The 25,781-nt window shown below is 39.4% G+C and overlaps 1 protein-coding gene across 1 annotated transcript in view; it reads right to left on the bottom strand.

Annotated features, from left to right (window-relative positions):
• Pla2g4a (phospholipase A2 group IVA) overlaps positions 1-23,912 on the bottom strand; it is a 143,209-nt gene extending 119,297 nt beyond the window's left edge. Inside the window, exon 1 of the mRNA XM_031384460.1 lies at positions 23,661-23,912. The gene's annotated coding sequence lies outside the window, so the exon portion shown is untranslated. The remainder of the gene's footprint in view (positions 1-23,660) is intronic.
• Between the last annotated feature and the right edge of the window lie 1,869 nt (positions 23,913-25,781).

Genomic DNA, 25,781 nt, shown 5'->3' on the forward strand with positions numbered 1-25,781 from the left:
TTTGCTTTTTTTAATCTTGTTTTGGTTTTTATTGTTATAGTATACAGTATTGGAATCTATGGAAGTAAAGTGGGTTATGACTGGTAGTCTCACCCAAATTATTCATGTTAAAAGCTGTAGGCAGGCTATGGTGTCATTCCGTGGTAGAATTCTTGCCTTGTATGTGTGTGGCTAGGAGACATCTATAGTTATTCAATTCACAAACTGCAGCTTTAGAAAAACATAAACATGTCTCTATAGAATAATCTGTTCATTCATGCAACACCTATGTCATTGCTGAGTACGAGCATATGTTAGGCAGCAGATACAGAAAACAGGGCAGAGCCCCTGCCTCCCAGAAACCTAGAGGTTGTACACATAGCCAAGAACAACATAGCGCTGCACAAGACCTAACGCTTCTACGTTACTAAACGCAGGATCACTTCCTAGGATTGATATCTTTTGATGGGAGGGCACCTTGAAATCTACCTCCTCTGTGAAAATAGTTTTTATCAGTCCTTTCATTTTATAGCAGAAAACCAGATATTCTCCACTTGATCAGTAAATGATTCTTTTATACTTACTTACTTCAAGGTAAAATAAGAAAACTTTTTTCTGCCATACCATAATATACATGTGTACACATACATGTATAAATTAAATATGGAAGTGAGCTTAAAGTGATACATTTACTAGGAGCAAGGTGCAGTGCATGTATTGTCCCATTTGATTGAATGCTAAGAGCACTCCAGCAAAATCGTTTCATGACTTAACATAGTTTGACAAACACTGATCTAAAAGACTTCAAAATTAGACTTTCATCTATATCCCCATTCTCATCCCATTTCTCCCCTTTTTTCCTGTTTACAACCATGCATATTATCTTTCCTCTCTCCAAATGTAGGATGTTCTCTCAAGCACAAAAATGTAACCTACTTCCTTTGTCCATCCACTTATTTAACAAATATTCCAGTAGAACATTTAGCTACTGTCTTATCAATCATATTCCAAGATCCCAGAGGTAAAGCAACAATTGAAATAGCTGCTCATCTTCGTAGGAACTTATATTCTACAGGGTAATCAGAAAATAAATAATGCAGCAGGAAAAGGCAAGTGTCTCCTAAAGCTAGGCTCTGGAGAGGGGTTGGCCATGGAGGGTGAGCAAGTGGACTTAGAAGATAATGTTTCCAGCAGGCATGTGGAGGAAGTGAGAGAGGTCCTGTGGCTGCTAAATAAAAACCAAGAGCAAAAATGGTTGGCGGTGAGGTTACAAAGGAAATAGTTTTAGGTCCTGCTGGCCTTGGTAGGCAGCACTTGTACACCAGCTAAAACAGACCTAAGCTTCAGAATTCAGCTTCGGTGACCTTCAGAGCATGTCTGATTTGGTTTGTAGTTTATACTTCTTCAAGCCTTTAATTCCCCTTCCAACATATCTGCCTTGCTTTATGGAGCTAAAGCCAGATATAGAAAGTCAATGAGCGTGTTCACCTTGCCTTGCAGCTGTTCTGTGTGCATAGCCCGGTGCCTACAACACAGCAGGTTCAAGGTAAAGATGTGCTCAATGGATGATGGATGATGTGCTCAATGGATGATGGATGATGGACAGAATCAGGAAGAATAGCGAGCATATAGGAAGTTCTCACAATAACACCCTTTCAAGGGTCCCCCTGTTCACGCCTAACTATATTTAACAGCAAAAAGATGCTATAAATGAGCCTGTATTTTAAAAAAATAAAAAGAGGAAGAAGGAAAATTCCACAAGAACTGAGATGACTCTTCATTTAGAGGAAATCTGTTGCTGGGGACCAAAGCCTGCTGTCAGCAACTTTATTTCCTCTTTTCCCATCCAGTAACTCCATTCACAACTACTGTGTTCACCGTCCAACTATCAGCCAAAACCACATCCTCCAGCCAGACCTGGACAGAAACTTCCCTGGCAGGAAATGTGTTTGAGATAGTTAACAGGTTAAGTATCCAACTAATATTCTTTCTTAAATGTTTACATTATTCTGCGGTAATTTCATATATGCATACAATGTACTTAGATCCAACCAATATTATTAAATCCACCCCCATCTCTCCTTGACTCCACCTCTCTAAAGCTACAGGGTTAAGAACTACAAGATAACCAGATATTAGACAAACATGAGTCATGGCATTAATCCTTGAGTCCTAGAACAACTTCCTTTTTCTTGTCTCCTTTAATTCCACCCAGGTCTAAACTTTTTCCAAGTCTCATGAAACTTCAGGCTGCCTTAGAAGTTTTCCGGTAACTTTTGCAATGAACCAAAGTAATGAATTCATGGATTTAGATGCCAGGTCTATTTAGAATGGAAAGCAGAGACTATTGCAAGAAGAGAAAACTAGGTTACTGACTTTCCATCTCCCTTCCCTAGGTCTAATATTTCTGCTCCATTTTTAAATTCCTTTTTCTGTGGCAAAACGTACTTACAAAAAAAAAAAGCAATTTAGAGGTGGAAAAGGTTTATTTGGTTTACAATCATAGACTCCAGCCCAGCATTGAGGGGAAGTCACAGTAGGAAATCAAATAGTCACCTCATATCTATAGTCCAGTCCCCAGAACCAAATAAGCTAATGATGCATATCTGTATCCCAGCACTAGGGAGGGAGAGACAGGAGCATCAGGAGTTCATGGTCATCTTCAGCTACATGCGTTTGAGGTCAGTTTGTGATACATGAGACCCGATCTCAAAATCAAATCAAAAACCAACCCACCAAACAACATCAAAAACAACAACAAAACCATACACAGTATAGAAAGTACACCAATAACCCAGTTTTAGTATTTTTTTTAATCATACAAAAATATGTTGTCATCTTGGCTAAAAGTTCCATTTGAAGGTTGATTGTCAAGCTAGACAAACTTCCAGAACAGCAGAGAAAAGAATTTGAAAAGTTCTTGCTATAGAAACCCCAACGAAGTAGAAATGTCATAAATAATCAATTAACAACTCTTCGGAAGAACATCTGAACATATCTTGCAATACGCCCAGAACCAGGGAGAATGAAGACCTTGGCATTTTGAGAAGGAGTCATTCCTGCCCTCCCTGGTTTCTCAGCAGGAAATTCTAACTAGTAAGACAGTGCAGCCTTGAGAATGCATATCTCTGCTGCCTTGCTGCTTGGTACTGGACAGAATATGGAAAATTCCACACCCCAGAGGTTGTCAGAGAAAGCAAAGATCTCAGAAGCAAACACCAGATACATCTTCCACTATAATGTGAACCACACTGCCTGGGGCAAGCAACAAAACCAGACAATAGACCAGCCAGAAAATTAAATATGGCAAAAGGAATAATGTGTGAGGCTCCAGATACAATCTCCAACACAACAGACGGAGAAAGGTTGATGGAGAAAAACCTTGGTGAGGTCCAGCGTATTCCTGATGTGCTGAAAGAGTGTGAACAAGGTTATGCCATGTGAGGGTCCTAAAGGCAGAGAGAAAAACATAGGCAGGGACTTGTAAAGTGCTTGAATTTAGGAAGCACTCTTCAAGCCACTTGCAAGACAGATGTCACAGCAGAGAGGTACTACTTGTTTATGATCTCTAAGTAAACCTTTGCCCAAGCACTGGCTGACAACTAAGCCATGCTTACCCAGGAAGAACCTTAGGGAAACAACACAGAAAGTAAAAGCAAGTCTAGGGGCGGGGGAGGTAACCTGAGCAAACACTCCTGAGCCTCACCACTATAGAGCACACCTGTGAATAAGTTGAGGACTGTCACTAGAACAACTCAACAGTAGCAACAACTGACCCATAGAACATTTCAGAATCAAAAGACAGCATCATGTACAATTTACACCTTGGTATGCAATCTAGAATTTCATTTTCAGAAGTCATCAGAAGAAGGCCAGTAAGAGAGCTCGGCTGGTAGAGGTGACTGCCACCAAGCTTGAAGACCTGGGTTCAGACCCCAGGACCCCTACCGGTGGAAGAAAGAACCGCTCCTGCACATTGTCCTCTGACATTCTCCACACAAGCTCCTTGGCAAGCACGCACAAAAACACTCTAAATAAATAAATGTAATTAAACATAGCAAGACTTTGAAAACAAACAAATAAATAATAAAAAGGACAACAAAAACAGTGTGAATCATACACCAAAACTTTCCAAGGAGAAAGAGAAAAAGAAAAAAAAATGGCAGCAAATAATTGGCTGAAATTCCCCTGATCCTGCTTTTAAAACGTATCAATAAAGCTCAGTTCCTCCAAGTGGGATAACTAATACAAGGAAGACTGGTGTCTAGACACATAGCCAACCTGGTGAAATTCAGGTTGAAATAAAGAATAATTTTAAGAGCAGGAAAATAACAGTTGCTCATGCATGAGATAACCAAAGATCAACAAATGGCTTCTCATTGGAACCAACACCACCCTGCAGGCAGTGGGACCACATGTTCAAAGTACAGAAAACATCAAGCTGTACACTGGGAAAAACAGAACCACCAAATTCTTTCAGAAATAGGAGCAGACAGAATATCAGCATAATGGCCTATTCTGTTGATCGTGGGTTTTTTTTTAATCTGTTTTGGCATTATTTATTACATTAAATTGGAATTGTGTTTATGTCTGTGTGAGATTATGTGCATGTTTAAGTACAGGTGCCCCCGAGTTGGGTTTACAGGTGGTTGTGAGCCACCCTAAGTTGTGCTGGGATCTACAACAGCAGGGAAACAGAACTTTTCATTGCATTTAAACACATTGCCACAGCAGTAAATACAGGGAGAATCTGTTATGAGATAAATACTAAATAAACTAGTAAAAGATGCAGAAACTAAATCTAAAAGTGTGTGTGTGTGTGTGTGTGTGTGTGTGTTTATAAGGGTATGTTTGATATCAAGAAACTAGAATGCTTATCAGCAAAGGGAAAGAAGGGACCATTAAGGGAGGTTATGGAATACAGATAATAGGAAAGCAAAGGGAATATTAGCTGATAGAGAAAAGAGAAGCAGCTGGGAAGTAATACTAGGAAGAGGACTAATGAGGCCAAAGCATAATGACTCATAAGTGAAGATGCTATGATGAAACCCATTACTTTGCGTGCTAACTTAACATTAATTAAAAATTATTAAAGGACAGGAAGTAAAGCTTAGTGTTAGAACACTTACTAACATGCATGAGACCTTGGGGTCAGAACAAGGAAGGAGAGAGGAATGGAGGGAGGGACAGAGGGAGGGAGAGAGGAAAGGAGGAGGGAGGGAGGGAGGGAGGGAGACAAGACTTAGTAAAGAAAGTTCTTCAGGTTGACAGGAAGTAACAGTAGACAATAACAATAACCCAAGTCTATACAACAGAGGTAAAGAAACCAATAAACTTAAATATAACTTTTAAATATTAATAAATGTTTTCTTATATTTATCATGCCATATGATGATAAAATTACACTTAGCTGACTTTAAAAGGCTGTGTATCTGATCTCATTAGATAGAGAGAGAGAGAAAGAGAGAGAGAGAGAGATGTAGCTACATTGGAGTAAGGAAAAGACAACAGATGGTCTGAATATGAAGAATACCAGACTCAATATGTTTTAGTTTTATCTCTACATATTATAGAAGGATGGGGTTTATAGAAACATGATTTATAACACTTGCAGATATAATACATGTAACAGCAATAGCCAAATAAGTAAAGAAGTACTACAACTAAATGGAAAGACTATTTTACAAGAATAACTTATTACTCACATGAAGGAGACTGTAATAAATTAATACATACAGCTTCATTCCTAGAACTGCCAACAAACTCATTCAAATATCACTGAAATATTAAGAAAATTATTTAAATGAACCACCAGGCCAAATGAAACAAACAAACAAACAAACAAACAAAAGGGATCACCAGAATGTAGCTACCAAGTACAGGGAGCAGATGATTAAAAATAAGTAACTAGAGAAAGGGGATGCAGGTGAACCGAAACCACAATGACAACCCTAACTTTATCAACAATAAATGTGAAAACAGATGAGGCGTCACATGTCTATAATCCCAGCACTTGGTAGGCTGTGTCAGGAGGATTTTAGGTTCAAGATCAACCTGGCCAGAGAGAACTCTGAGAGCGACTGTATCTGCTGCTGGTTGCCTGTCAGGAGTAACTCCTAAGACTCTATTGCTTAAGGCACGGCATACAGGACTCTCAACTCAACTCAACTCAACTCAACTCAACTCAACTCAACTCGAGCTGGAAGTGGTTCTTCCTCCCGGCTAGCCAGTTTTCATAGTTTTCACAGATACTATGCAGGCTCTCGGGCTGCTAGGGAATAATTATCATCAACATTCTTAGCTATGGATCCTGTATGTTGTAGTACCAACCTGCAAGGCAAAAGGAGGCAACATTGGCATGACTTGTGAGTTAACAAATTACTTTCCAATTGGAACTGAGGTCTACTCCACAAGAAGGAATTCATGTCTGATATAAAAATGTGATCTAAAGTCAATGGTTGGTGAAGTCGCAGGCCTTACTGGGGATGATACCCTGGCTTGCTTTTGGGTATTTGGGTTTGTGATAGAGATAGAGATAGAGATAGAGACAGAGACAGAGGTAGAGGTAGAGGTAGAGATAAACGTAGATAGGATAGATATAGATATAGAGATGAGATAGAGATAGATATGGTTTGCCAAATTGCCTTACAAATATTTATGCTTCTGCCCATAAACAGTGCTGGTGTCAGTTTTGGTCAAAGTGTGTAGAGGTTTCTGTATAGACTCATAACTAGTCAAAATGCTCAGAATAAGGCATCCCTAAATGCAGTCATCTATGTCACTTGCCCAGAGGCTCAAGGAACACTGTAGACCAGAGGATGGAAAGAATTTAAAAGCTGGGAAAAGGGAGTAGAATGGTGTGGAGTCTGTCATTTGGACATGACAGGGTCATCATCCTCCTGAACTCTCAGCATCCATGATCACCATCACAGGACATGAACAAGATGGGATGTGCAATATCGTGTCCTGGAATAGGATGATGTTAGGAGCCCCAGTGTCTCTCTGGAGACCTAGAATAAACTTAGTGGGTGCTAAAGGAGAGAAACATTTTCTTGATTGGTAGAGCCACTGGTCAGTTGTTCATGCTTTTGTAAATAACCTATTAAATCACCTATGCTGTAACTCTAATGAATTTCATTGGTTCCCAAGGAAATAAATCAGAAACCAATAAACCATGAAGGCATGGGTGTGGGTGTGTGCGTGCACGTGCGCGAGTGTGCATAGAATAGTCAAAAAAAGGAAAGGAATCAGCAAAAGTGGGAACAAACCAAGGGTAATGAGGTGTGAATGTAGTCAAAATGTATTATAAATGTGTTTGAAAATATCACAGTAAAACACATCATGGAACATGCTAATAAAAACCTAAAAATATAAGTAAATAAAAATAAATGCACACACAAATGAAAAAAAAATAATAAAGAACAACTACATAGTAAGAAATGTTCTCAAAAAACAAAACAGCAAATTCATGTACATATATATCTGTCCTCCAGTCAAAAGTCAATGGCTTTCAAGAACTTGTAAACATATAAACAATGTCTGTACTACTCTCCATTATGGCCTATTTACACTACTGTCTCAATGTTAGTGTACTACTCTCCATTATAGCCTGTTTACACTACTGTCCCAGTGTTAGTGTCCTGGCTTTGGTGAGGCTTTGGTTCCCTACAATGGAGAACCTTAGTAAAAGGCACACGAGAACTCTGTATAGCACTTTAAGGATTTCTTATCTTAATTATCTCGAATTTATTTTAAAATACAATGCATGTTATGGAGGGGCTGTGGTGATGCATGACCTTCATCCCAGGGCTCTGGAATCAAAGGAAGGTAAACCTGAGTTCAAAGTCAGCCAAGGCTACAGAGTGAGACTGTGTCTCAAAAAAAAAGAAATGTCAATAGACCTCATTTCTATGTACAGTTTTCACTCCAGGGAATGAAGCAGTCCTCAGGGAATCGGGTTAGGATACAGTCAATTTTCCTCGGGACAAACTCATGCGTAGTTATTGTCAGTGAGTGCACTTATGGAGTTCTGGTTAGGAATCGGCTCCCTCTCAAACTACTTTCCCCCCTCCCGTGACTGACAGTAACTGGCAGCAGATATCTTAGGTTTCTGTGGTAGGAAGACATCTCTACCCAGCTATCCATAGTAAACACGAGGAAAATGCCTTGACCCCCACAATTAGCTCAGTCCTGGAAGCCTTACTACACTAAGTTGCACAACTCTTATGACTGTTCATAAAACGGAAGGTTTTCCCTCATTCTTCTAATTAGGCTAAACAACCCGTCTTCCTGTGTAAAGACTATCTTGCAAGCCTGCTGTAACAAATATGAACCTCATGGTTTCATTGGTTTGGGGGCGGGGGAGATGTTGAGTTTTTGTTTTTTGTTTGGTCTTGGTCTTTTCTTCATCCCCACCTCCTACCCCCATGCCCTATAATTAGAAACCTCTGGAATACTCAGGATTGGGATACACTTCCCAACACACACTTGCTTCTGTTGGCTTTCGATAAGTGATTAATATTGTGTGCTGTGACCAAAACCCATTTAGTGATGTTGGGACTGACACAGGCTTCTCAGAAAAAGTGAATAAAAACAAAAAAATCTGCCCTGAAGTGCTTTGTCACTTCTGTCCCTCTGCAGAGGATGATGTAATACAGGGAGAGCATGGTATAATTAGAGCCCTGGCATCTGGTGACAAGAAGGACAGGAATTACATTTCCTGGGTAGTGACATGAGCTTTCACAACATAGCCCCACCTTCCCAACCAGAGCCAAATAGAGCTTGCTCTCCTGTCTTGACCCCCTATGTATTCTGTTGTAGATTCATTGGATAAAATGAGCAAATGTATGTCAACTCCAACCACAATCCAATGAAATGAATAAAATAATGCATTGCTGTTTATAAAATTTATGCTTTCTCAAGTTGCCTCAACTCTATAGGAGGTGTTTGGCTCTATGGGGAGTTCTAAGAAGTCTGAAGTTGGCCAGTTTGTTGAGCAATTCTTATAAGTATCTTGTGCTTTTTGAATGGTTAACATTGAGTTTTTTGTAGAAAATATGAAGTGCTTACATTTTGACTCAACTAGGACTTTAAAAAGTAAAAAGCCTGGGCCACTGGCTTGTCTGATGCTGGCTAGAGCCAAGGTTGTCTCCATTATGATGGATAAGCAGGTGCTCTGGAAACAAAAAGAAACTTGGCTCTAGGTCCTATCAGCACCTTCCCTAGACATGCACAACCACTCAGGTATTACTCAAGTTCTGTTCTTGAATGGTGTGAATGATGCTTCTCCTTTTTAAACTAGAGCTAACCAAAACTTTCTATCCTACAGACAGAGAGAAAAATGAGCAATAGAATTTAAAACAGTAAACGTACCAGGCATGGTGGTGGCACATGCCTTTAATCTCATCACTCAGGAGGCAGAGACTAGTAGGTCTCTGAGTTAGAGGATAGCCTGGTCTATGTAATGTGTTCCAGGTAAGCCAGGACTACATAATAAAACCCTGTCTCAAAACAAATGAATAAAAAGGTAGTTAAAAAGGCATGTATAAGAAATGTCCCACAAGCCACGTTACTTTAGCACAGAAAGCCTGAGAGCTTCCTTGTTCACTCAAACATGTAAACCCCCATTCCCAGTCTTGGAGACACAGGTTATCAGCTAGGTGTGTTCTTGGCCCAGGCACATAACTGCAGAGCCTACCCAACACATCACAATGAGGCACCTGATGCTATACTCTGGAACTCATGCTCTTCCTTCGGAGCTGATTTATTTTTTTCCCTCCCTGGTTTCTCTCTGAGGTCTCTAATGCTTCTTCCTAATCACTCACAAGTGCCTTCCTAAAGCTCACTCTAAACCCACAACAGCATACAGAGCACACACCGGCCAACAAACAGCCTACTGGCCCAAAATAGGGCTTCAGAGAAGCACAAAGTAGGAAAATACACAGGGAGATGACAAGGAAATGTTAGGGAAAGACTCGGTGCTAAAGATGCTCGGTCAGCTGTGGCTCTCCCTGGAGCTGTCTGCCTGCCATTCGGTGTTCTGCATAAATGCTTTTTGAGGAAGCACTCTTGATATATTTACTAGCTCGAACCCTTGTGTTTCTACATAATAGCTCAGCACAAGCTGTGTACTTCATGACACAGTAGTGGCCCTAACTCTGATCAGCACAAGGAGAGCTCTGCCTCCATCCCCATGGTCTCACTTTGGACCAGGAGCAATTATTCAACTACTCTTGGTAAAAACACAAATAAACAAATGATGACTTTTCATGGTATATTGGAAAAAACTGCCCAGGATATAAGTGAGCCATGCACTGCCAATTCACATAAGAGAATTCTCTGTTCCTAGAAACTAGAACAATAAACTCCTAGATATCTAAGCAGTTGCTTGTTTCAGTACTAATTTTTTTCATATTAAACTTTATTTTTGTGATAGATATGTGATCGATCAAATTGATTTCACTTGATATCTACTTAAATATCTTGAACTTTTTTATTCTTCTCTGTTAATTCTTCTCTCATACAATAAATACATCCTGACCACAGTTTTCCCCCTCCACTCCCCCACCCACAGTTCCCCTCTCTGCCTCCCCTCTACCTCCAATCCACTCCTCTGTTTCCCTTAAGAAAAGAGCAGGCCTCCCAGGGATATCAACGGAACACAGCATAACAAGTTATAGTAAGATTAAATACACACTTGTTAATCATTTTCCAGGTTCTTTGTTAAGTAATGTATACATACTACCTCATTTATTTTTCTTAACAAGATAGTAATTATTATTCACAATTTTGAGATAAAACAAAATGGGTTTAGAAGGCTGAATGACTGGTCAAATTGACAACTCCTACATCCAAACTGTGTAAAACATCTCTCCAAAGTAAGATGAAACATTAACAGGACTAAGCCCGCCCTAGAATTCTGACCTGTTTGGTAGCAATTCTTTCTTTCCATATCATTCTGACATGGCAAACAAGATTCTAAAGGGCAAGCAAGATGACTCAGTGAGAAAAGGCACTTGCTGCCAATCCTGATGACTTGAGTTCAATAACTAAGACCCACATGGCAGAAGGAAGAAAACTAACTCTCCTAAGCTGTACTCTGACCTAAATTCACATACACACACTCACATACATACATACATACATACATACATACATACATACATACAGAGAGGGAGAGAGAGAGAGAGGGATGAGAGAGAGACAGAGAGACAGAAACAGAGAAGAGAGTGAGCACATACAGCTGTTGAACACAAGAAATATCTATATACACATGTGCTCACAAAATAAATGATTTTTAAAAGTCAATATCCAGAAACATTTGGAAATTGCCCAGGAATAAATGAGATATTAGAAAGCCTTAGAGACATGCCGGAAATGTCATGTCTGAAAGAAAGAAAAAAAGAAAGAAAGAGAGAGAGAAAGAAAGAAAGAAAGAGAAAGAAAGAAAGAAAGAAAGAGAAAGAGAAAGAGGAAGAGAGAAACAGAGAAGGAAAGAGAGAAAGAGAGGAAGAGGAAGAGAGAGAGAAAGAGAGAAAGAGGAAGAAAGAGAAACAGAGAAGGAAAGAGAGAAAGAGAGGAAGAAAGAAAGAGGAAGAGAGAGAGAAAGAGAGAAAAAGAAGGAAAGAAAGAAAGAAAGGAAGGAAGGAAGGAAGGAAGGAAGGAAGAAAGAAAAAGAAAGAGACAGAAAGAGGAAGAAAGAGAAACAGAGAAGGAAAGAGAGAAAGAGGAAGAAAGAAAGAGGAAGAGAGAAAGAGAGAGAGGAAGAGAGAAAGAAAGAAAGAAAGAAAGAAAGAAAGAAAGAAAGAAAGAAAGAAAGAAAGAAAGAAAGGAATGAAGGAAGGAAGGAAGGAAGGAAGGAAGGAAGGAAGGAAGGAAGACTACAGATTTGTGACAATCATTCATTTTCTTACAGTTCTAAAAAGTGAAAATCCAAAATCAAAGCACTGCACATTTGTGTCTTCAGGACTCCTCATTCTATACAGATGCCGGTCTTCTCACTCAGTCCCCAGATGTCTCTTCCCAAATGCCCCATGTATCTCCGTGTGTTCAAATTTTCTGTTAGAACATCAGGCTGGCTGGATGATGGTCCATCTGACTGATTTTTTTTTAAACTAATCATCGCTTTAAAACACAGTTCAATAACATAGGCATAGCAATCCAGAACCCAGCAATGAGGAAGGGACTGTGGATACCCATGTGTTAATTGCTGAGCAAGGCATGAAATGAATGGAGAAGCCTAGCTGAGCAAGGCATGAAATGAATGGAGAAGCCTAGCTGTTTTGAGTCCCATGCTGAGCCAGAGTTTTGGTTGAAAGGCGGCACTCACCATTTTCCTGGGGCAGCCACCAGACCTGACCATGCAGCAAGCTCCAGTGCACAGCCCTCAGCATTCCACATCAATAAACACTCGTTACCGCCTCCGTCCCTCCCTCCCGGGAGGGTTTTCCTCCTTGCCAGGAGGAAACACTCACTTAGGGAAACCTGTGCATTTCAGAGTAAGCAAACTGGCCAGCCCAGTTCACCGTGAATTACAAACAAAGCAAACCATCGCAGTCCCCAGACAATGTCCTCATGCTCTTTCTGACATTCATGTCGGCTGTTATTTTCCATCTTTTTACCTAAGCAAGTGCCCATGCCGGGGTTGCAAAATTTTGAAGTTAGAGGAAATACTCTTATCGCACCAGCCATCATTGTTCATCAAGTTTATAAGGAGCAGCCTAAGAGACAAGTCCAGACAAGCTAGCCTAGCTAGGGGACAGCTGGACCTTCATTTCACACTTTTTATACTCCAGTGTATACATTAAAGATTTTTTAAATTAATCAAAATTAAAATGAAATAAGTGCATGCATTTTAGCTTGGCCAGTAGGTTTCTGACCAAGTGGCTAATTTGGTGCTCTAGAGTAGACTCCATGAATGAACTGGAGAAAAAGTAGTAGCTGAGTTTCCCCATGTTACAGATGAAAGATGAATTCATTGTTTCATCTTTTATGGTTTTTTTGTTTGTTTGTTTGTTTGTTTTTTTGTTTTTCGAGACAGGGTTTCTCTGTGTAGCTCTGGCTGTCCTGGAACTCACTCTGTAGACCAGGCTGGCCTCGAACTCAGAAATCCGCCTGCCTCAGTCTCCCAAGTGCTGGGATTAAAGGTGTACGCCACCACCGCCCGGCTTTCTTTTATGCTTTTCTATATTTGAACTACAGTTATAAGCTGTTGGCTTATAAATACTTCACAGATTGTTTTAAAAGAAAAAAAAACTTTTGTTAATCAGACCAGTAGCGAAATAACATGATAATGATGGCTGGAAAACAGTCAGCATTCAGTTTTAGAAAATATAGAGTAGATTGTTCTGCCTTTCCCCCTCATAGAAACTGAGGTTATTCAGTCAGTGTCAACCCTTTAAAACACATCTAACAAAGTGGCACAACGTAGCAAGAAGTCAGATGTGCTTTGAAGCCAAGGCTGTATGTTCTCTGCAGACTGGAAGTTGCAAACAGGGATCTTTGGGAATCCTTGTGTTTCACAGTAGGATCCACTGGGTCTTTCACTGATAGGTTTGGGGTTTTGGTTTTGGTTTTTTTTTTTTTTTTTTTTTTTTTTCTACACGTAATTTACTAAAGCTTGCCCCTCAGGGAAAGCCCCATATTTTCTCTAAGACAAAGTCCAGACAAAGCCTTCTGGAAGTCCATCTGAGGAGAAGAACTGTCTCCTGGGAGCCATTTTCATTCTAAATGAGTTTCTGTGTTTGGCTTTTTGATCACGGATTAGCAATTATTTTGGAAATTTGGGATACTGGCCTTGTTTGTACTTTAAAATGTGATGTCAACAGGATCTTTAAATGGAACAATTGAACTAGAAAGTATAAGGGAGGATATGAAACTTGGGGGAGCACTTCACATAGCTGTCTAGGCACCATGAGGAAGTTTAACCATTAGACCTGAGAACACAAGCCCCGAGGGTCCAGGATTGTGCAACGTGGATAAAGGATTTGAGGACACAATTTCCTTCTCAGATGTCAGAAATCTTAAAAATCTGTTTCTAGATACTATGAATGGCAATTCCCTTTTGAAATGAGAAACAAACCCAGTCTTCGGCATGATTAAGGTGTCTGTAAAAATAAAGTTTGTACTTGAGAGAAGTATTCTCAATGGTAATTAGTCACTTTTTGGTTGTGGTACCTGGTGGCAGTCTAGTGAAGGTTAGGAAGGAAGTCCTCAATACAGCCTGAAGTTAAATCCATTTAATAAAACCATCAGGTTATAAATGGAAATCATCATAATGGGGCACAGTACTGTGGCAGAAGTATATTGAGTAAAATGACAGAAAATGAATTCTCCCTGTGTCATTGTCTTTGCTGGCACCATAAAGCTCTTGTATTACACCTTGAATATTATACAAAGATGGATTGAATTAGATGATTAAAGTTACTATCATTTCCTCCAAATATCAGCTGTATATTTCCTCCACCTTTGTGCCTGAGTTAGAAACTTGTACCAAAGATCTTAATCAAATCCGTAGGGTCTCAGGTCTCAGTTCAGCTTCTACCAATACTTTAAAAAAAAAAATAGGAAGTTGGCTGACTGTTAACTAAACCATAACCTAAGGAACATGGGCAGAACCAGGAGGGAAGCATACAGTGACTTTCCATTTCATGACTCTCATGAAAGGGGGAGGGAAGGAGAGAGAAAGGGGGGAAGGGAAGGAGCTCTGAAGCATGGGGCAGTACAGCTATTCACAGCAAGGCCAGAGAGAATTTCACAGCCTTTGGCTGAGTGTCCACTCCTCTTACATGCTGGACAGCTTGAGCCTCTCAGACTTAGGTTCTAATTAATTCAGAAGTAAGGCTCTTTTATGTACAGAGAATTTATGAAAATGGCTAATGGACTTTTAAAAAATGTGATTTATTTATAGCTTTGAAGAAATCTATGAGTCAATATTTCAATAATATTGCTTTTGTCATGGGTAGGAAGAAGCCATAATTTGCTTATGATAGCCGGCTGTTCCCTAAGACTCTGGTGCTTGAAAAAGAAGCAAAGGAAGCGACTTTCAAATAAAAATAAAGAAAGAAAGAAAGAAAGGAAGGAAGGAAGGAAGGAAGGAAGGAAGGAAGAAAGAAAAAGGAAGGAAGGAGGAAGGAAGGAAATAAAGGAAGGAAGGAAGAAAGAAAGAAAGGAAGGAAGGAGGAAGGAAGAAAGAAAGAAAGGAAGGAAGGAGGAAGGAAAGAAATAAAGGAAGGAAGGAAGGAAGGAAGGAAAGAAAGAAAGGGAGGGAGGAAAAAAGAAAGAAAGAAAGGAAGGAAGGAAGGAAGGAAGGAAGGAAGGAAGGAAGGAAGGAAGGAAGGAAGGGAAAGAAAAAAGTCAGGTTGAAAACTGCACTCTTTTTGATTATTGTTTTATTACTAATGGTCTCAAGTATAATATGATAACGGTTCAGTTTGGATTTGCTTTTGGTGGTACTAGGAATAGACCCCAGAGTCTCACACAAGACAAGCAGGGACTCTTCTGTTCATTCCTAACCCTGTACTGTAGAATTCCATCAGTGTAATCAAATTCTATACTATCATATCAGATACACCCACACTCTGAGGACCAGGTGTTATGACACACACACACCTGTAATTCCAGCAGAAGGGAGCTGAGGCTCCAGAGTGGTCTAAATACTGAGTTCTAGCCTAAAATGCCTGTCTTCAGATAATAAGATGTTTAATTGTCCCTCTGAAACTGGAGTGGTAGACAAAAGGCTGCCTGTGCACTTCAAATGGGACCCAAGGACATCACTAGGGAACCTGCAGGATCCAGGGAGGAGACAAACAGAACTCAGAACTCAAATCAACTTCAGCAGCAGTTCTATCAATCGGTACATGAAGAAAACAGACTCCAGAACAGGCCGGCTCTTGGAACAGGTCAAAAGTCATTGAGAGTCGATGAAGTGTAGAAGCAGACCTAACATGGACAGGGAGAGGCATGAATCCAACAGGGGTTTGAGAAGAACAAAGGCTCCATTCCTGTCTACTGGAAACCAAGCCAAAGTGTGACACACCCTGCCAGTTACTAACTTGCATTAAAGGACCTGAGTCCTAAACGTTCCTGGATTTCTACGTATTTTTATTTGAGATGTTTTATGTTTAAGATTTGGTATTATTTGGCTGTTTGTTTTACTGAATACACTGTTTCATTTTCAAGATTTTCAATTCTTCCTCCCTCCTTTCTTTCTTTCTTTCTTTCTCCCTTTCTTCTTTTGTTCCTTCTCCTTTTTAGAACAAAAAAAGTAAAACAGAAGACACACTCACTCTAAAATCAACTGCTACAGAGATTATCACCCAACCAAGCCATGGTTGTATTTTAGATTCCCATCCTGAGAACCTGAAGGGGCATCCCCACTCACGGAAGTGACTTGACTTCCTCCTCACCCTCCAGGACCTCCTATTCTCTCTTAGCTTAGGACTGTCCTACATGTGATGATGCCTTGCTGAAGAGACAGCCTTCCAACCCCTGGATAGGCCTGCTGCACAATGGCTCTGAATGGGAGATTCTTACCTCCTTACCCCCTCAAGGACTCTACTCTGATGGCAAAGATTTTCTCTCCTGAATCATCAAACATTGGCTTCAATCCGATCATTGGATGGACAACGCACCATAGTCTCTACCAGTCCCTGCTCCGTCTGGAAAGGAGCCTTTCCTGGCTGTATGCAGATCTGCCCTGTCCTCTGCTTCCAGTATCTCTATCCCACTTCTGCTTTCTTCTCTAGTCTGTCTCCATCACTGCCCTGAGACTGAACTGGGAGAGATTAGGAACAGCCTCCACCTTCTCTAACATAGAAGCCAATGCTCCATCCTCATCCTACCCACCTTACATTTCCTCAGGAGCTCCCACATGTCCCTGTTTTCTCCTCTGATTTTATGGTTGCTTCTTTGCAGGTTTGATTACAAATGCTGTCCTCCGCCAGAAGCCCATGTGAGCTGTGCTACCCTTGTTCTATGCACCTCAAGCTCATGGCCTCTCACCCCTCAGAGTCTTCTCAAGTTGACCATTTCATCATTTGTCATTGACAAGAGCGAGGCATCACTGTAGACAATGCAAAGGAGGGGGGAGTTCTGTTTACATATTGTAAATGTTTACATATTTCAAATTTAAATCCCTGGTTGTTGCTAACTCAGGAAATAAATATAAGTAATAGATCATAATAGCTGTTTAGTAGCTTTAAATTAAACCTTTTTTAATATTTATTTTTTAGTTTTGATAGTAGGGTCTTGCATAAATTCAGCAAATACACTACCACTGAGATATGTCCTATCTCTATTGTTTCACTATTCACTGTGAGTCATGACCTCATTAAATTGACCAGGCAAGCCTTGAACTCACTCTGTATCCTAGGTAATCCTTCAATTTCTGATTTACCTGCCTGGAATATTAGGCATGCATCTATACCCTTGATTTAAAGAGATGTATTATAATTGATATAAAAGAAATTAAATTATAATTTTTGCTACAACAAATCTTCGTAAAATTGTACCTTCTGAGAATCAGGACTCTACCAATATTTAGAGGATGTTATTTGGGCATGTGCATTGTATAGTGAGAGTAAAATGCTCTTCCATGAATTACAAAACTGCCAGGTTTTTATTTTTTAATCTGTGTTCTTAAACTAAGTTGATTTTAAATCATCTCTCTCTTCTTTATGACAATGGGATGAAAAGGATATCGAAAGCTATTTGAGGTTATATGGATACAGTAAATAGCTGATGTTTAATAAGACATCATAATTATAGATGAAAGTCTATATATAATGATCTGTGTCATTATACATGTACATCTTACATGTATATACATGTAAGATGCATTATACATCTTAATGCATTTTCCTCCAAGTTGATTTTTTTTATAAACTCTAACATAATTGCTCTAAATTACTTCCCTCAATGCTTTCAAAATATTGCATAAAATACAGGTAAAAAAAAATCCACAGAATCAATTGCCTTTTTGCTTCCATAAATAAACATCAGAACCTGAAAATTTAAGACACACTTTTTCTTCTCATAGATGAGCCCAGACAGGCAGTATCTTCCGAAACTACAGATCTGTGAATCCAACAAGGAAATATCTCTCACCCAGGGGTTAACAACCAGTTCGCTGCTTCTATAGACTGCATTCAACCTGCTTATCTTTTCAAAGCTGTGGGTGTGAAGAGTGGTGCAAGTAGGAAGTGTGCCAATTCACTCGCTGAAATGCCGAAGCTCTTTGCTGACCTACAGTTTCTAGAGGCGAGTTGCACCCAACAGCCAGGCCTCAGCTGGTACTTAAGGCCAAGTCATGCATACGCAGACATACTGAGAATAGTCAATAACTGAAGTGTATAAGCCCTGAGAAGAAGCATCTGTCCTCTTGACTGGAAGCTTCTAGATTGCTAGTAAAAGTAAACTTCTTACTTTGTCCTTCAAATGGTGAATGTGAATGCTTTATGCCGTCCAGCACGGTCAGAGACTGAAGGAACCTTAAGACTCCAAATAGTCTGAAAAACTTCTCTGTTGCCACCTGGATGCAAATCCTTTGGTGAAATAAGTATTTCTTATCATGATTCATAGAAAAAAGTCTTTAATATGTCTATTTTAAGGTTTGATAAAATATCATATGCCTTATTTTCCTGAAAGCACTATGTGCCTATATAAAATACTCAGTAGTTCAAAAACCCTGAAATTACAAATCTGCAATTCATCTTTTCAGTCATTCTGCGATGTCGGTGCAGTGTCCTGCCAAACAGTGATCAGGCGGCAGGGCAGAGCAATTGAGCTGCTGTGGGGCTGGGCTTTGGGACCATGCACTGTGCTACTGAGCCGCCCCTTAAAGTTTCTCTGTTAACCCCAGCTGGAGAACGAAAACAACCACAAATAAGGCACATCAAGAACAGAGTCTATGAACAACTTGGCTGCTCCAATAAAAAGTATACAAAGTACATCAGGTGGATGCCATGGACATAAGCTTGGCACAGACGGTACAGAGAGTGATTTGATTTTTTTCCCCCCAAATTTCTCTTTTCATATCTGTAAATGTCAACAGCAGTGACTGCTCTGCTAATTCAGTTATCAACAACAACATCAACAAAACCAAAAAAAAAAAAAAATGAATGGAATTTTCTGTTCTGTTGTGGTGTTTGTTTTTTTCTATTTCAATACTGGGGACAGAATCTACAGTTTAGTAAATGCTTGACAAGCAAAAGAACTTAATGTGTAGCCCAGGTATGCCTTGAACTTGTTAAGCTCCTGTGTCAGTTTCCCCAGTAGCTGGGATTACCTGCCTTTGCTACCAGCCTCAGTTAAGAATGAAGTTCTTATGTAGCCTTCCTATAAAACATTTCTTTTATAAATAGGAGATAATAATAGATCTCATTTTTCTTCAAACTAAATGATTGCAAAATAGTTCATAAACACAAACAAATGAGCAAGAAAATATAAGTTGAGTTTTGTGGACACACGAGTTTTCTATATTTGATAAGAATGCAAAAATTAGACATATTAGGTACACCTTCTGCTAACTCCAAACTTACACTTTACTTAAAAGAGCTAAAGTTGCCTGTAGACTCCAAGGCCAAGCACAGGAGTGGAAGACTAAGCAACTTTTCCACAGCTGCGCTTGTTAATGAGAAAAGAAAGATAAGGTCTGCCTTGTCTACTGTCTTTTAATCCCAGCTCACTCAACCAGCGTTTGTTGAGTTTCACTAAAAACATTTGAATTAATTAAGTGATTAAACTGGTAGTGCAGGTTTTCAAAACTGCTTATGGTCAGCACTGAGTTATTTACATTTGTTTAAGAGAAGGAGACTGTATTTAAAGATTGCTCTGAGTGGATTAAGTCAGCGACAGTAAAACTCTAACTGAGGTCTACACATCAAGAGCAGAAAAAACATGCTGCAGCCCACCTGCAAAACACACACACACACACACAAATACACACACACATACACACACACAAATACACACACACATACACACACACAAATACACACTACACACACACAAATACACACACACATACACACACACACACAAATACACACACACACAAATACATACACACACACACACACACACACACACACACACACACACACACACACAGGTGATGGTATCACAAGATCAGAAGAATACCTTCTCTGCTGGCTGCCTTCTCTTTTAAAAAGAACCCCAGAATCATGATCTGTTCCCCAGCTTTGTTACCTTAATAGTCAGGATGTAGAAGATGATGAGTTGGTCAAAGCTGATTATTGACAAAGGTGGGCATTCTTTTTACAGACTTTCTTATTGCCAACCATCACATGACCAGCTCTTGGCCTTTGCCCTACTTTCTCTTAAGCAAGCCTGGATGTCTCCAGGGCTGTGGAAGATGCTACAGAAGTCTTGAGGCATCTTCTCAGAATTCTCTGCATTTCCTCAATTTTGGTGAACTATGAGTCTGTGAGAATTATGATTTGCTCTCACGTTCCTGTGCATTCCCATCCTTTGTGAAGGGAAGTTCCATAAAACACTGAGACAAAGTACGTACAAGATGAGGAAGAGTGTCTACAGGATTTCTATTTCTACTTTGGAATTACATCTATATCATTAAGACCCTCAAGGCTCCATAATCTATGAGGATTCTAAAAGATGTTTGATAATATGAGCTATAGTCAATCAGATTTGCTAGGCTGAAAGTTAACACTGAGGGAAAAAAATGTTAAAGTCACATCAGACACACCCTTCTAAGTAACCATTCGAACATTTGCCAAACGTGGTTAAGAAAGAGATATACTTGTAAATAAGGTAGCTCTTCCTGAAGTAGCTGTCTGAATGACTGGATTCTCTGTTTATTCTGTAGGATACCATTCAATGTTTTATTAGGCAAACTCCAATACTTAAGCTACTTAGTCTAACTCAAGCTCCTTAAGGATGGATACACTCTTCCAAAGCAAAATGTCGAAGATTAACTAGTACTCAGTGGCATTTGGTTAAATATTTTAAGAACTGTCAGCATGCTGAATTTTATTTTTATTCCTATTTTACAGCTAAAAAAAACAATATGGAGATTAAGTAACTAGGTGGTTTATGATCTCATTGCTATCTAGAAATGCACTTGTAAGGCTGAATCATCCTGAGCTATACAAACTCATATAACGGTTCTAGATTAATATTTACAATCAATCTAAATACTCAATAATTTATGATTGGTCAGTTCAACACACCCGCAGACTGAAGACAGCTCATAGTAAGAGTCATAGTCTTTAGTTCATAGATTATCATCCCCTACATGATCTATGACCCAGAGTAGAGACTTAATAGTATTTGCTAAAAATATGGATGAATACAGAGTCACAATTATTACAAAATGATGTTTTAATAAAATCATATATCAGGGGAGAATGACATATAAAATCCAACTCCTAAATTTGTGAGTTTATGAGTAGATTATATAGTATAAAGAAAAATGTATAAAAGCATAAATTAATGATTCTTTTTCTATGTGTTAATGCAAGCTAGGTAATCAATAAATACTAAAGGAGTAAATAAATAGACAAAGGTCATTTAAAAGTAATTAACTCCTTAGAGGAGAATAAGTATATATATTTTATTTTGTTCTTTGCAATTTTTCTATTATTTAACAAGATTTTTGACAATGGGTGTGAATTATCTTGTAATAAAAAATAATATTAAAACACATGATCAATCTGGGAAATACAATTCAGAATGTTAGGACAAAAGTAGAATATATAGATATATGTCAAGGTCCAATCAAAAACTTGCATCTATTTCTCCATTATGTTTATTGTGTTTAAACAAAAAGACTCATCAAATGTTGAAGACAACGATAGGCCTAATATTTCATGAAGATTATTGTTGGAATTGAGTCTAGAATCTAGGTCACTGGCTTTCTAGGGAGTGGTTCTATTCATGGTAGTAGGGAGCTTGGAGTTCCTATCAGTGAACAAGTGTCCCTTGAGATGCTCAGTATGACAGTGTGACAGCTCCGACTCACACGCGCACACACACACACACACACACACACACACATATATACATGTATATATATAGTTTACCATCATGACGGTGTACAGTGAGGGAATGTGGGGACATGCCAGTAAGGGAGAAAAAACACACGGCAGCTTTCGTCTTCCTTTTTTTTTTTAACTCCTCGAGCATGTTTATTAATATTTAAACAATCAGGCAATCAGCTTCAGGACTCTGCTTTCTAAGTAGCAGCACTAGGAAAGATGAGGGTTAAAGGCAGGCCAGTTTACCTCTCTGCCATGAACCTTATCAGAGGCTAAGACATGTGTTTCATAATTTTATTTTTTTCTATTTAAAAATAAATATGAGCCAGGCAGTGGTGGCACACACCTTTAATCCCAGCACTTGGGAGACAGAGGCAGGAGAATTTCTGAGTTTGAGGCCAGCCTGATCTGCACAGTGAGTTCCAGGACAGCCAGGGCTACACAGAGAATCCCTGTCTCAAAAAACCAAAATAAATAAATAAATAAATAAATAAAATATGAAATGCTATTTTAAAACCTATAAATGAAAGTATCTCTTCCCATAAAATATGTTTTCCTTTGAGGAAGTTTTGTAAAACTTTGAGAGAAGACCATTATTAAACTTCTCTATGCATTTCACAATTATTGCTTAATTTAAAATTTAACTCTTTCTGAGTTAAATTTTCAATGAAAACAGAGACTGGTCTTACTATATCTGTGATATAATTTCAGGCTGGATGTGTTTATTTCATTAAATTCTCTGTGAATCACTCTGACTGCAATTTTAAATGTGTCCAACAAACAGAAGTAACACAAAATATATCCCCGTTTCCCAAATTAGAATCCCAAATCTAATACTAGAATCTAAGTGGCACATCTCTAATGCTCTCCATGGGCCTTCAGGGAAAGCAGTTTAAACCATGTGTCAACATCAGGAGCATTTTTCTTATCCAAGTGTCTGAAGTGATGATTATGTATTTTTAAGGCTGAAATCATTACAAATCGTAGAAGACTTAAAGAGGTTAAGTCACTTACTTCAAATCCAAGTCCCTTTCCCCCTTCCATCTTTTGAACCCCAGTTCTAAAATGATATTTACATTCAAAATTCAAGCATGCAACTTGATAAAGTATTTTCCAAACAAATTTTGACCTTATCTTCTGTCACAAGTTACCCAAAGTCTGAGAGCGGCAATGCTTGTTAGTTCATGGTAAGTTTTTCAGTATTGTCTGTCACATCACACAGCAACCCACTAAATACCTAGAAATTCTCTGCATACATGACTCTTTCATCAATTAAAATTTAAATGAGTCACCAAACTGTCCCTAAACATCTTCACTGACAAGCAATGTTCAACTCAAATCCAGGAGTCAGGAATCACTAGATGACATCACGTGGAACACAAAGGCGCGCCAACTCACTTCTCTATAAAGGGTCAATTTCCCAGCACCCGCTGGAGGAAACAATCTATACCTTTATTCCAATCTGCTCTTACACCCAGGAAACCAAATCCTCATCAGTTAGAAGGAAACTGAAGGCTGCTTTGTGAACCTTTCCCAAAGGCAGATGAGTGAACGAAGTGAGATTTTATCACGCGGCGTGGCTGCCTTCCTCCTTAGGAAGCTCTCTACGGATAGCTACGGAAAGTGCAAGAGGAAGCAAGCAGGGAGAATAAAGGCATCGCTTACAGTTCCCAGAGTTAAATGAGAATCCTCAGGTTTCTCGGTGCCTTCTAGCTCTTGTCAGTGTCAGTCAGCCTGGAGCCCTTCACAGTTCCGACTTCAAGAAAGTCCTCTCCCGCGGGTAGGAGGGGCTAAGAAGTGGGCTGGTCTCTGTTAAGGTGGAATTCAAGCGAGCTCCTCGAGAGAAGACTAACGTTCTAAATGTATATGTTTAATTTTCAGAAACAGGACTTTCAAGTCAGAAAAGATGCTTTAAAAACTTGTAGTCTAACTGGTCCTAGGGGTGTGCATGAAAATATGCTTCAAAAACATGTGACCTAACTGGTCCTGGAGGGATATGTGTGCGTGCATGTGTGTGCGTGTATGTGCCTGTGTGTTTGTGTGTGTGTGTGTGTGTGTGTGTGTGTGTGTGTGAGAGAGAGAGAGAGAGAGAGAGAGAGAGAGAGAGAGAGAGAGAGAGAAAGAGAGAGAGCTACTTGCCCTTAAGCAGTCACAACTTCCTCTTTTTTCCAAAGGACTAAAAGTGAAGTTGAAAAGATAATGAACTATGTTGAGTATTTTTAGAGTCTTTAAAAGGTGATGTTTTAAACAAACCCCGAATACAAAATGCATATACATTTTACACTTGAACAATGTTGGACAATTTTAAAAAGCAAAACCTGTTCAAGCTTTTCTCCCCAAACTCAGAACCTCTGAGTTGTTTAAGACATTTCAAAGAATAGAACACATAAGTTCCGACTTAGAAACAACAACAAATCAAGAAGAATCCCAAGTCTACAATTTAATTTGAAGCATATAATAACTTCTGTGTGAAGAAAGTATTGTATCCCTCACAAGCATCGTAGCTCACATGGGTCATCCCAGCATGTGAGAAGTAGAAACAAAACCATATATGAGTTCAAGGTCAGCCTATGGCACATAGGGAAGCCAAATCTCCAGGCAAAGAGGCATCCTGAGAATTCATGAGACCCTGTTATTCTAAGTAGCCTGGTTAGAAAGCCTGCAGGGCTTCCACTATATCAACAGCAGCCACCAGCTTGCCCCTTCCTCCCTACAACTGCATCATTCAGCTCCTAATTAATATCTTCAATATTTTTAAAAAGCACTTCTTTTCTTTCTTCTTCTCTCACGGTTTGCTCTCTATTGCTGGGATAACATTTTCTGACCAGAAGCAACTTGCGAAGGGAATGGTTTATTTGGGCATACAAGTCCCGATGGCAGTCCATGAGGAAGAAAAGTCAGAGTAGGAGTTCAAAGCCGAAACCAGGAGGCAGGACCCGAAGCAGACACCAAAGAGGGATGCACTTTTTTGTTCTGGTTTCATAATTTATTTCTTTTTGATGTAGGAGACAGGCTCTCATGCAGCCTGGGCTGGACTCAAAATGGACTGGCTAGCAACAGATGATTTTATACTCCTGACTTACCGGCCTCCACCTCCGTGCGATCGAAGGCGCATGCCACCATGCCTAGCAATTCATGTCATTACACTTTTTAAAGTCTCCTTTTCCATTCAGGAGTAAAGTAAAATCTCCATTCTATCACAAAGTACAAGTTTACGTAGTATGAATAAAAGTTTTCACATGGTTAAAATAAATATGACAATCCACTGTAGAAAATATGGCTACACGTTAAGTCGTGATCACCAACAGTTGGATTAAGAATTAGGTTGCCTTAATTCCTTCTATCCACTTGCAGCAATAATTTCACAAGTTGTTTTTTGCTCTCCAAGATCCCTCTAAATTTGGTGCAGCGAATGTCTGTCCAACTTTAGTGACTCTGTCACAATGGGCACAAACCCCATTACTCATCTCACAGAAGGACTTCCAGGCACTGCAGGGTTTTGAAAATATTTATGCTGTTGGAATTTAAATGCACTGATGACAGTTTGTAGTCTAAGCCCATTGCCTCAGTGTTGAGGCAATTCTGAGTAGAAAGAATTATCTCTGAGTAAATTTCCTGTATTTCTCAAGTAGCTGAGCCTTGAAAGATGTCACTAGAAGGTTTTGCGTTAGCACCTCGGTTGCCTAGGGCCAAGACAATAACAGCATCCCTGATACACGTGTTTATAACACCACTGCTTGCAAGCTCAGGAACACTCTACTGTTTGCTCTCTCAAATACGAGACGA

Source organism: Mastomys coucha, unplaced genomic scaffold (assembly GCF_008632895.1).
Source record: "Mastomys coucha isolate ucsf_1 unplaced genomic scaffold, UCSF_Mcou_1 pScaffold1, whole genome shotgun sequence".
Lineage (NCBI taxonomy): Eukaryota > Metazoa > Chordata > Mammalia > Rodentia > Muridae > Mastomys > Mastomys coucha.